Below are 10251 nucleotides of genomic sequence, written 5' to 3'. Positions count from 1 at the left end.
GGTTAAATAAACAATAGTACCCTTCCAACCATTACATTTTAACACTGCTTTATATTGTAGGCGTTAGATTATGGCGTGGCCTAATTCTCATGTGCTAAATAATACTAAAACTACACTACATTGTGTTGGTAGAATAATAATGGATATAAAAACACAACACTAAGAAGTTCCGAAAGTTTGCTGCTATATCCGTTACCCGCCTTACCCCTGTGCATATATGTGAATGAGCTTTAAAATATTTCAAAATATTACGTATTCTTAGAAAAATAAGTGTGTCTGTCTAAGAATAGCCCACTCGTACATAGCATAATTGGTTAAGAGACACTATAAGCAATTGGATGATATGTACAACAAATAAGGAAGCTGTGCTGTGGGGATTCCCCCTGGAAGTTCCCAGACATTAGTAGCAATCACCATCTGCACAGGCCAGTCTACTAGCTGAAAACTCACAATTCAGACTCGTTGAATCGATTCCACCGTCCTTCTCATTTTGCATATGTATAATTTTTGTCAAAAGGATTATTGTAATGGAGAAAACTAAGGTAATTGTCTATTATTTTTTACTAATAATTTTTTTGTTTTTATTTTTTTTTTTAATTAGTTGTACTGTAATTATAAATGGAGGGTTTACAAAATCAACAGTGTATTTTTGAATTCGTAACTCGCCTGCAATAAATGGTTAAACTCATTATGTAGCATATACAGATCATGTATTGCTATCAATAAGATTTTGCATAATGAAACATTTAATTTAAACATGTTCACCAAAATGTATAACAGGCAGCATTCTAAATGAGGTTTCGTTTTATATTTTAATAATACGAGTTTCTGTTTTTATTTTATATTTTTATAATTAAAAACTTTTTATCTCATAATTACAGTGTGACATTAAGTTGTTTATTAGACCTTTAGAACCACATGGAAACTTTACTATTTAAAAAAAAAAAAGGTTTTATATCATTTGCAGTAGCAATTTTGGCTGTGATATTGAGCAGTCTGAAAGAAATTTTTACATAAATAAGTAATTTGTCAATTGACTTCCAAATTAACATTTCCTTATATTCAGCATATACGTATGCCATATTTGTTGCAGCTATGAATGTAAGGTTTGACAGATGCACTAAGCTTCAACAGTGATAAAATGGAGAGTGATAAACAACCAACCAATCAGCTCCTACCTGACATGTCACAGACTGTGTTTGAAAAATGTCTTTTGCAGACACTCCCAGAAAAGCTGACTTCCTGTCAGTCAAATTGCGAGGGGATTGTGATTTAGATATTTCCACTTAGATATCTAGATATTTTGTAGTGTGCATGCTATTTCGGCTCGGACATGCACACTACGATCCAAAAGTATGCGCAGTCATTCGATAATCAAGCGAATCAGGCCAATAGATATTACAAAGCATTGTAATCTGATGTTCATATTTGGAGTAAATCAAGAACAGATAGTATTTTTTATATTATACGTTTTTGTTTTGTTTTTGTTTGTTTTTTTCATTTTCAGCTTGGCCTTTAGTTTTAGCATTTCTCTCATAAAATGATAACAGTAACAACGAAATTTGCTTTACACTTTATTTTATTACATTTAAAAATAAGTATTAGAACTTGACTGTTATTTGTTGTTAGAAAATGTAATTCGTGAAATTCTGCTTGTAACCAAAGTATTTTGCTCTGGAGATTATACTTGCACATGAAAACAGGATATGTCCTGCAATGCACGATAAGGTCTATGAATACAGGTTAAACTGTGGGTAAATGACAACATTAATCAGGCGATAACATTTTGGTTTTCTTGGCTTTGTTTGAGTTACACAAAATCTGTAAATTATTTTTCATTCCAAATTTCTTTTGGCTAATATTTTTTAATTTGTAAACTGAATACTTTAGTGTAGTGGTTCCAAAACTTTTTTGAATCACCCTAGGTTTTTTTTTGTAGCCTTTTTTTTAAACGGCACTCCTAAAATAAATATTTTTTAATTTGATATATTTTGACAAAAAAATTAAATAAAGTAAATTGTGCCTACAGTACCTGTCATGGGCATGACTAGATATTTGAAGGCCCCATAGCAGAATTTTGTAAGGTCCCCCTATTTAGCAACTAATGGTAATAAATGTATGTAAAATATATTACTTATACAGTAAAGATGGACCCCCTTCAGCAGTGGGCCCCATAGCAGCTGCACCCCTTGCACCTATGGTAGGTATGCCCTTGGTACAGATGGGGCAGGCCTCTTCCTGGCTGGAGAATCGCCAGAACGTCCCCGCTGGCGATCCGCCAGCAGCCCCGCCAGCCGTCAGACTGAGACGCATGCGCGTCTCAATCTCCGCCGGCGGGGAGACGGCCAGGGTTAGCGGGGGTTAGGGGGGGTGCGGGGACCCCGGGTTACCGCCGACAAGCCGGCGGGGACCCGGGGGAGCAGCTGGAAGCGCCGTCGGAAGGGGACACGCACGCCTCTCGTGCGCACGCGTCCCCTTCTCGCAATCGATATGGCACTGGTAGGGGATGGCGGCTAGCGTCGCCATCGCCATCCCCTGCCAAGATGGGACCTGCCCCATCTGTACCTGTCGTCCTTATGGGATGTACAGATGGAGTGCCTCTCAGCCAGCACCGGGACTCGCCAGATTGCCCTCGCTGGCGAGAGGGTGCTTCATCTGACTAGGACGTGCCAGCTTCCCACATGCACGCGCGTCCCAGTTTCCGGGGCAGCGGGGGGACGTGAACCATACCCGTCTCTGCATCAGGGAGACAGGCAGCAAGCTCTGTAGTAAGGGGGCGCATGTGCATCTCATGTGCGTGCACGTCCCTTCCGGCGGCTTGCATTTGTTGATCCGCTAGCCCCTGCAAGAATGAAGGGCGCTCCATCTGTACACACGGTGGGATATTGGCTACAATTTTAATTATATAGTTAAATAGAATAAAAAATAAGTTGCATTGTTTAGGAGGCTTGCGATACAGATGCGCAGCCCAGTATCGCCTTACGTTTGCACATGTACATTATCACCTATGCATACACAGACCACCACCATCGGGGACGGAAATGAATTCGGACCTGTCCAAACCGGTCAGAATAGGCCCCGTAGTGCTAAAATGTACCTGTGGCATCAGGGCCGCCACTAGTAATGTTGGGGCCCGGGACTGACCTTCAGCCTGGGCCCCAGCAGCACCCCCCTCGTACTATTACTTGCCAGCGGTGGCGGCGGCGCAGCATCTTCTCCCTCCGGGACTCGTGGCTCGGAGCACTCACTGCACAGTGCATCCTGCAGAGCACTGAGCCCCTCTGTATCCTAGGCTCAGCGCTCTGCAGGCTGCGCTGTGTTTTGTGTGCGCCTGGCCACCGGCGCCGGCTGGGGGATACTGTGCGGGTGCAGGGGGGGTGCCATGCCACTGTAGGCAGCTGCCCGGGCCCCTGCAGAGGCCGGGGGCTGGGACAGCTGTACCCCTGGCAGGCTGGCACCCCCCTGTTGGCGGCCCTGTGTCGCATCGTTTAATCGATACAAGTTGTGTTCTGCTCTACACACAGACTCAGTCACACACAATATACAAAAGTCATATAGCAAATTCATCCATACAGTCTTTTGAGTTCTAACCACGTGCTGTTACTATTAAGCAACATATTTGGCAGAAAACATGCCTGACATTAGCAGAGATGCATCTCCTGCGGCATGTCGTATTGAGGCTAGATGAATGAGGACACATCTGTACAGTGGAAAAAACTAGACGATAACAAGAAAAATGACATGTCAGTGGTGATAGGCTGCTTTGATAATAAAATGCTATCCACAGGGCCATAACTAGGGTGGTGCGAAGTGAGCCACTTAAAATTAACAGCGTTGCAGCTGAGCAAGTCTATGTAGTTTGTGGCTGCACAGGATTAAATGTGGCCACACCCTACTTAGATCTGCTCAACTGCAATGCTGATTTTTGTTTTCAAAGTACAAGTAGCTTCATATAGTTTAAATGTAGATTACATAGCTAATGAGTATGATGTTTGACTGTAAAACAACTAGTTATGGCAGTATATTGTAATTTACTAAAGGGTATTTTAACTAGAGATGAGCGGTTCAGATTCCGCGGAATCCGCGGAATCTGCTGAATCCAAACTGCTCCAAACATCCCCGGCCCAAGTGCCCGCGAGCCGCACTCGCGAGTTTCTGGATTTGTTCGGAAACCATAGCGCAAGAATATGGCGTCGGATTCTCGCAAGACGCCGAGTCTGTAAAAGCTCGCAATCCCGAGAATTCAGCGCCATTTCACACTCACGCTTCCAGCTACGCACAGCTCTGCTAGTTGTGCTGCGTGCATGAGCCTGGGGTTTTATTGTTCCTCAGTGAGAAAAACAAAATAGCAATCTAGCAAATATGATACCTTTTAATGGCTAACAAAAATAAATGTTTTGTTAGCCATTAAAAGGTATCATATTTGCTAGATTGCTATTTTGTTTTTCTCACTGAGGAACAATAAAACTTTTCTTATCAACTGGCTAACACGGTACCAAACTTTTTTCTTTTGAGCCTGGGGTGAACTACTTGAACTTGAATCATCAATCACTTGTCAGTTGTCACATCAATCATTAGTGTGCAGAGGGGTGTTGTGCAGAGTGGTGCAGTGCAGACATAGTGCAGACAGAGGGGTGTTGTGCAGTGCAGCAGACTGCAGAGAGGTTTGTGCTGTGCAGACTCAGAGGGGTGTTGTGCAGTGCAGAGGGGTGTTGTGCAGTTCAGACTAATGGGGTTTTGTGCAGTGTAGAGAGGTGTTGTACAGTGCAGAGGGGTTTGTGCTGTGCAGAGGAGTTTGTGGCAGTTCAGTCAGTGCAGACTCAGCAGAGGGGTTTATGCAGTGCAGACTGCAGAGGGGTTTGTGTGCTGGGTTATATATATTAATATTATACATATAAATAAATAAATATACTTAATTATATTGATTGTACTGGTTGTGTGTTAGGCAGGCAGGCTGATAGTCAGTGTAGTGAGATACAGTAGTACACAGGCAGGCTGTCAGCTTTTGTTAATTTTTTTCATTGTGGTGTGTGGTCACTGTGGTGTGCTGCACTGCAATCCAATACACCATATACTACTGTCAGAAGCAGAACAAGTTGTGTGTGTGATTGTTCCTCCACGGTCCACGCAGTGCTATCAAAGGCCCATCCATAAAAATAAAAAAAATACAATATAAAAATTAATTTTGTTGTTCTTTATTTTTTTTGCTGTATACTGCACCCCAATAGTATACTCCACAAGTTGCGTGGGTGATTGTTCTGTCTCCCCGGTCCACGCAGTGTTATCCAAGGCCCATCCATAACAAAGAAATAAAATATAAAAATACATAATTTTTTTATACTGCACCCCAATAGTATACATCACAAGTTGCGTGTTCTGCGTCCAAGCAGCGTTATACAAGCTGCGCATTAAAAACGAATAAAATTTTAAAAATCCTAATCAATTTTTCTCATCTTTAATTATTCATTCTTTGTGTGTAGTGCACCCATAGTATATACTGTCAGAAGGTGGGTGCTTGGTTATTCTGCATCCAAGCAGCATTATACAAGCTGCGCATTGAAAAAATTAAATTTAAAAATCCTAATAAATGTTTTCTCGTCTTTCTTTATTCATTCTTTGTGTGTAGTGCACCCATAGTAAACACTGTCAGAAGGGTGTGTGATTGTTCTGCGTCCAAGCAGCGTTACAAAAAAAAAATAAACTGATGCTTTTTGGTGCCTAGTTTTTCAAACTGTCATCCTGTCTGGCACTGCAGTTCCACTCCTAGATGAGCCATGTGTTTGTGCCACACACTTGTGTGGCTTAGCATAGTTATCCAGCTACCTTCATGCAACCTTTTGCCCTAAAAATAATATTGTGAGGTGGTCAAAATTGTCTGGAAATGGCTGGAAATTAATGTTATTGAGATTAATATTAATCTAGGGACAAAAAAAATGCAAAAAATTACATGATTTGGGCGTTTTTGACCATTTTTCAAAAAAATCCAAAGCTTTTCACCGCTACTCGACAAAGCCAAATCCAAATCTCGGTGACGAATCCAAATCCAAATCTTTGGCCCCAGCGCTCATCCCTAATTTTAACTAAATAAAAAGAGCTCTCAAGTTAAGTGCATGAATATAGTATAAAGAGTATTTGTGACCTAATCCATTTTCTTTTAGTTTAAATGGCAAGCCAGGCAGGCTCATAAGTTCTTGATAAATTAAGGGGATACAGTATGTATGGAGAGTTATAATGTGGACAGAGATAAGGCACTTCTCAATCAGCTCCTACTGTAACTGTCTTTTTCAAGCCCAGCCTGTAAAATGGCACTAAGTAGCTGATTTGCTGGTACTTTGCCTCTCTTTACTTTCTCTCTCTCTCCAACTTTAATACATACCCACCTTAGATTTCCCCATACATTGTAGATTAAGCCATACATTATTGATATTTTTTAGGTACAACAAGTATAACATTTCTCTTTCTTCACACAGGGCTGCAACTAGGGGATGGCCGAGTGGTGCCGATGCCCATCACTGTACTTAGAACAACACCAGGCAGGGTGCCTAGAACAACACCATGTAGCCACAGAGTTGCATAAAACTGTTTATGAGCTCATCTTCTCCCCACTAGTCTTAGCATCCCTAATGTGTGACATTCAGAGGCAGAATAACCATTGGCACAGCAGGTGCATTGCACTGGGGCCCCTGAGAACTAACGGGCCCACTGCAGACATCCACTGCTGTGTAGCATATTGAGTCTTATTCTAGTTCACTCTTAGAGGCAAATTCCTTCTCAAATGGACAAAACCACGTGCACTGCAGGTGGGGCAGATATAACATGTGCAGATAGAATTAGATTTGGGTGGGTTTTTTCTTCAAAGTGAGATCTATATTGCAGTGTAAAAATAAAGCAGCCAGTATTTTCCCTGCACAGAAACAAAACAACTCACCCAAATCTAACTCTATCTGCACTTGTTACATCTGCCCCCCTGCAGTGCAGATGGTTTTGTCCATCTGAGAAGGAATTTGCCTCTAATACCCCTTTCACACAGAAAATGAAATACCCGGGTGAAGGGGGGTCAGGCTGCACCCAGCAAAATGACACGCCATTTGAAATGCAGTGTATTTGCCAGGATTTTCAGAATTTTCTGTCGGAAAGGGGTATAAGAGTGAACTAGAATAAGGCCCATTGTGGGTTGGAGTAGAGGAGGGGGCCCAAATTATATTTTTGCCCCTGGGCCAACCACTAACAAGTTTTATGGGGAGCAGGGCCATCTAAGAGCATCCTATTGACTGGCTACGACCATGCCTCCACATAACCGATTTTTGAAATAGAGTTTTGTTAGTATAACCTCTTATAATACACAAATAATATATGTACAGTATAAACTATTGCAAATATAAAACTTGCATAGATGCTGAATTCTGACATCATCAATTTATAATCGTTGGTTCTGGTGACATCATTTGTGTTCATTAGGAAAACTTCAGTATGGTAAAGAATAATGCAGCACCTACTGTTAATGAATATGAATATTGGAGGCCATACAGTATAGCACTTCTCTAATTTTCATAGAATTTACAATGTGGAGTTCATTATATTATATATCACGCTAATGAACAATGCATAGATAAGCAATGTGTCACGTAACTTCATATCTGATTTAGTTCTCCTGCTTTCAAAACAAAGTGATGAGTTCACTGTTTGTTTCCTCTTTAAAAGCAGGAGGAATTCAAATAGCTGCAAAGTAATGAGTCATTCAAAGGCACATGAACCCTATTTAAACAATTACAATGATACATAGATAGACAGCTTGTTTTTTAAATTAATTGTTTTATGTGCTGTTTTGTGATCTTGCTGGTTTTAATTGCAGCGTTTGTACAATGTCTTTTCATTTTGTTTAATTCATTTTGTTTTTGCTGATGACAATTAATTTGTATTGTATTGTATTACAGATAGATGCAGGTGCACACTCTAAGCACTAAGAACACTGGTAATCTAAACAATTTAAATAAACTTTACCATTTAACATGGAATAAACTGTAGGTTTTGAACACAATTTTGGTAAAAATATGAGCCCACCTACCAAGTCAAGGTGACTAATCAGGTAGGCCCCTAATTTCTCCAATACTGACATAATATATAAATGTATCCAGCTATTACCTATAATAGTGCCAATTCTCATGTATGTACAGCAAATACAAGGAACCAACATCTAAGGACAGATTGATGGGGTGTTAGTCCAAGTAGAAGGGTCTCCACTACAATACTTAGGAATGTAGAACCTCTGATCGGTGTGTGTGTATATGTGTGTGTGTGTGTGTGTGTGTGTGTTTGTGTGTGTGTAACTGTGTGTGTAACTGTGTGTGTGTATTTATGCACACTTGAAGGTTGAGACCAGCAGCATAAGTTCATCCCAGTCAGCTGGAGGCAGTTTGGAATTTGGTGAAACAACCCCCCCCCCCCCCCCCCCTACAGAAAAATAAAAAAAAAGGAAAACAAAGATAGTGTGGGAGTGCTATTGAAGATGGGAGTTGCCCAGATTCTACTTCCTGTTTATTTACAACCTTCTTGACGATAATGAATAGATAATGAATAGATAATGAATAGAATCTGATTGGTTGCTATGGGCAACATCCCATCTTCAGTAGAACTCCCATTTTAGTAAATGTACCCCTCACAGTCCAGCAGCAGTGGCAGGTGAACTATTACTTGCTGCAGTGCAGGCTGAGCAGTACCTGCCAGGAGCTGTCCTGCCCCCTATTGTAGGTGTTACAGGGCTCCTGGGATAGAGCCGAGTATTTACAGTTTGCAGCAACAATGGGTGCCCCTCAGAGCTCCATTGGAAGAGCAGCGGTCACACATGGATCCTGCTGTCAACCACTTATAGTGTGTATACACGGTCCGATTTCCTTTCCGATGTTGACGATATAGTCAACATCGGATCGGCATCGGATCGGAATCGGATGCAGATCGCAAGGGTTTTAACCCTTGCGATCCCGATCCGATCCCGATGCGCGTTCACGTATCGGAAGCCAGAAAGTCTTGGCTGCCTTGTCTATATAGTGCAGATCTGCACTATATAGTCAAGATTGGATGCAAATCGGATGTGCCTTAAGATCCTATCCACGATCTGATCTGATCGGATCGTGGATAGGATCTTAAGGCACATCTGACCGTGTGTACATACCATTAGGTGCTGCTCTACATACAGGTGCCACTTCAGAGCTTAGAACCTGGAAGTTGCCTCACTATTGCTTCAGGGAGTTATGCCTTCTACCTGGACTAGGACCCTACAGCACCACCTTTTACAAATGATGTTATCATACCCTCCAACTGTCCCTATTCTAGCATGACAGTCCTGCTATTTGTAGAATGTTTGGCTGTCCCTCCTGCAGCTGGCAATGTCCTGCAGTAGGGGGACGGGCAGTTGGGGGGAGCCAGAGATCACCGCTGCTATGATTGCTGCACCTCTTTGGCGTGGCAGATCCCGAATTTGTATAATCAGAATGTTGGGAGGTATGCATTATAACTGATAAGAGGCGCTATCAAGCTTCAAAAAGTGATACAATGGAGAGTGTTAAACAGCCCACCAATCAACTTCTTACTGCCATGTTACAGACTGGGCTTGAAAAATTACAGGTAGGAGCTGATTGGCTGGTTGTTTATCACTTTCCATTTTATCACGTTTTGAAGCTTGATACATCTGGTCCTCAGTATAATGTCCATGAGTGGAAGCTGGGGTCTACCTGCTTGGGCCTGGTGGGAAATTAGAATAGACAACATTACACATGTGAGAGTTCTTGTTACTTATTGAACCATCCTTTTATAGTCATAGAAATAATAAATTAATGATTGTCTGGATATATAAAAAAAAAAACATGTACGGATAGGGGCTCCAAAAAGATTTTATAGAAGTGAGGTGAGTTCTAATGCAATCACTTCACTTGTTCTTCAGCACCTAGGCATGCTACAGTGCATGGATGGTCTATTCACCGCACATGTGTGGGTGCCCATTTCCATGGATCCCCCTCCCTGTAAACTGTGCGCTACTGTATATAGCCAAATAGGCTACAATACATAACTTCATCTGAAGATAGTGTTAAGTATTGGGGAAAGGCTGCTTGATACATTCAGGCCAATATCTGTTGTGGTTCCCCGTACATATATCCTGGGTATAATATTTGTGGGTACCCCTTGATATGTAATGTTTCCGGTGGATGGTCAGCAAACAGGCCCCTTTATCTTGCCCCTGGCAAACCAACCCCATGC

General features: G+C 41.7%; 1 protein-coding gene across 1 annotated transcript in view; it reads left to right on the top strand.

Moving 5' to 3' along the window:
* Positions 1–523: 523 nt before the first annotated feature.
* The window catches only part of TANK (TRAF family member associated NFKB activator), a 79551-nt gene continuing 69823 nt past the window's right edge, over positions 524–10251 (top strand). Inside the window, exon 1 of the mRNA XM_083153954.1 lies at positions 524–542. The gene's annotated coding sequence lies outside the window, so the exon portion shown is untranslated. The remainder of the gene's footprint in view (positions 543–10251) is intronic.

This window comes from Crinia signifera, chromosome 7 (genome assembly GCF_055691185.1).
Source record: "Crinia signifera chromosome 7, ASM5569118v1, whole genome shotgun sequence".
Classification (NCBI taxonomy): Eukaryota; Metazoa; Chordata; class Amphibia; order Anura; family Myobatrachidae; genus Crinia; species Crinia signifera.
The sequence above is the reverse complement of the archived record's forward strand: the minus strand, read 5'-3'. Positions and strand labels throughout refer to the sequence as shown.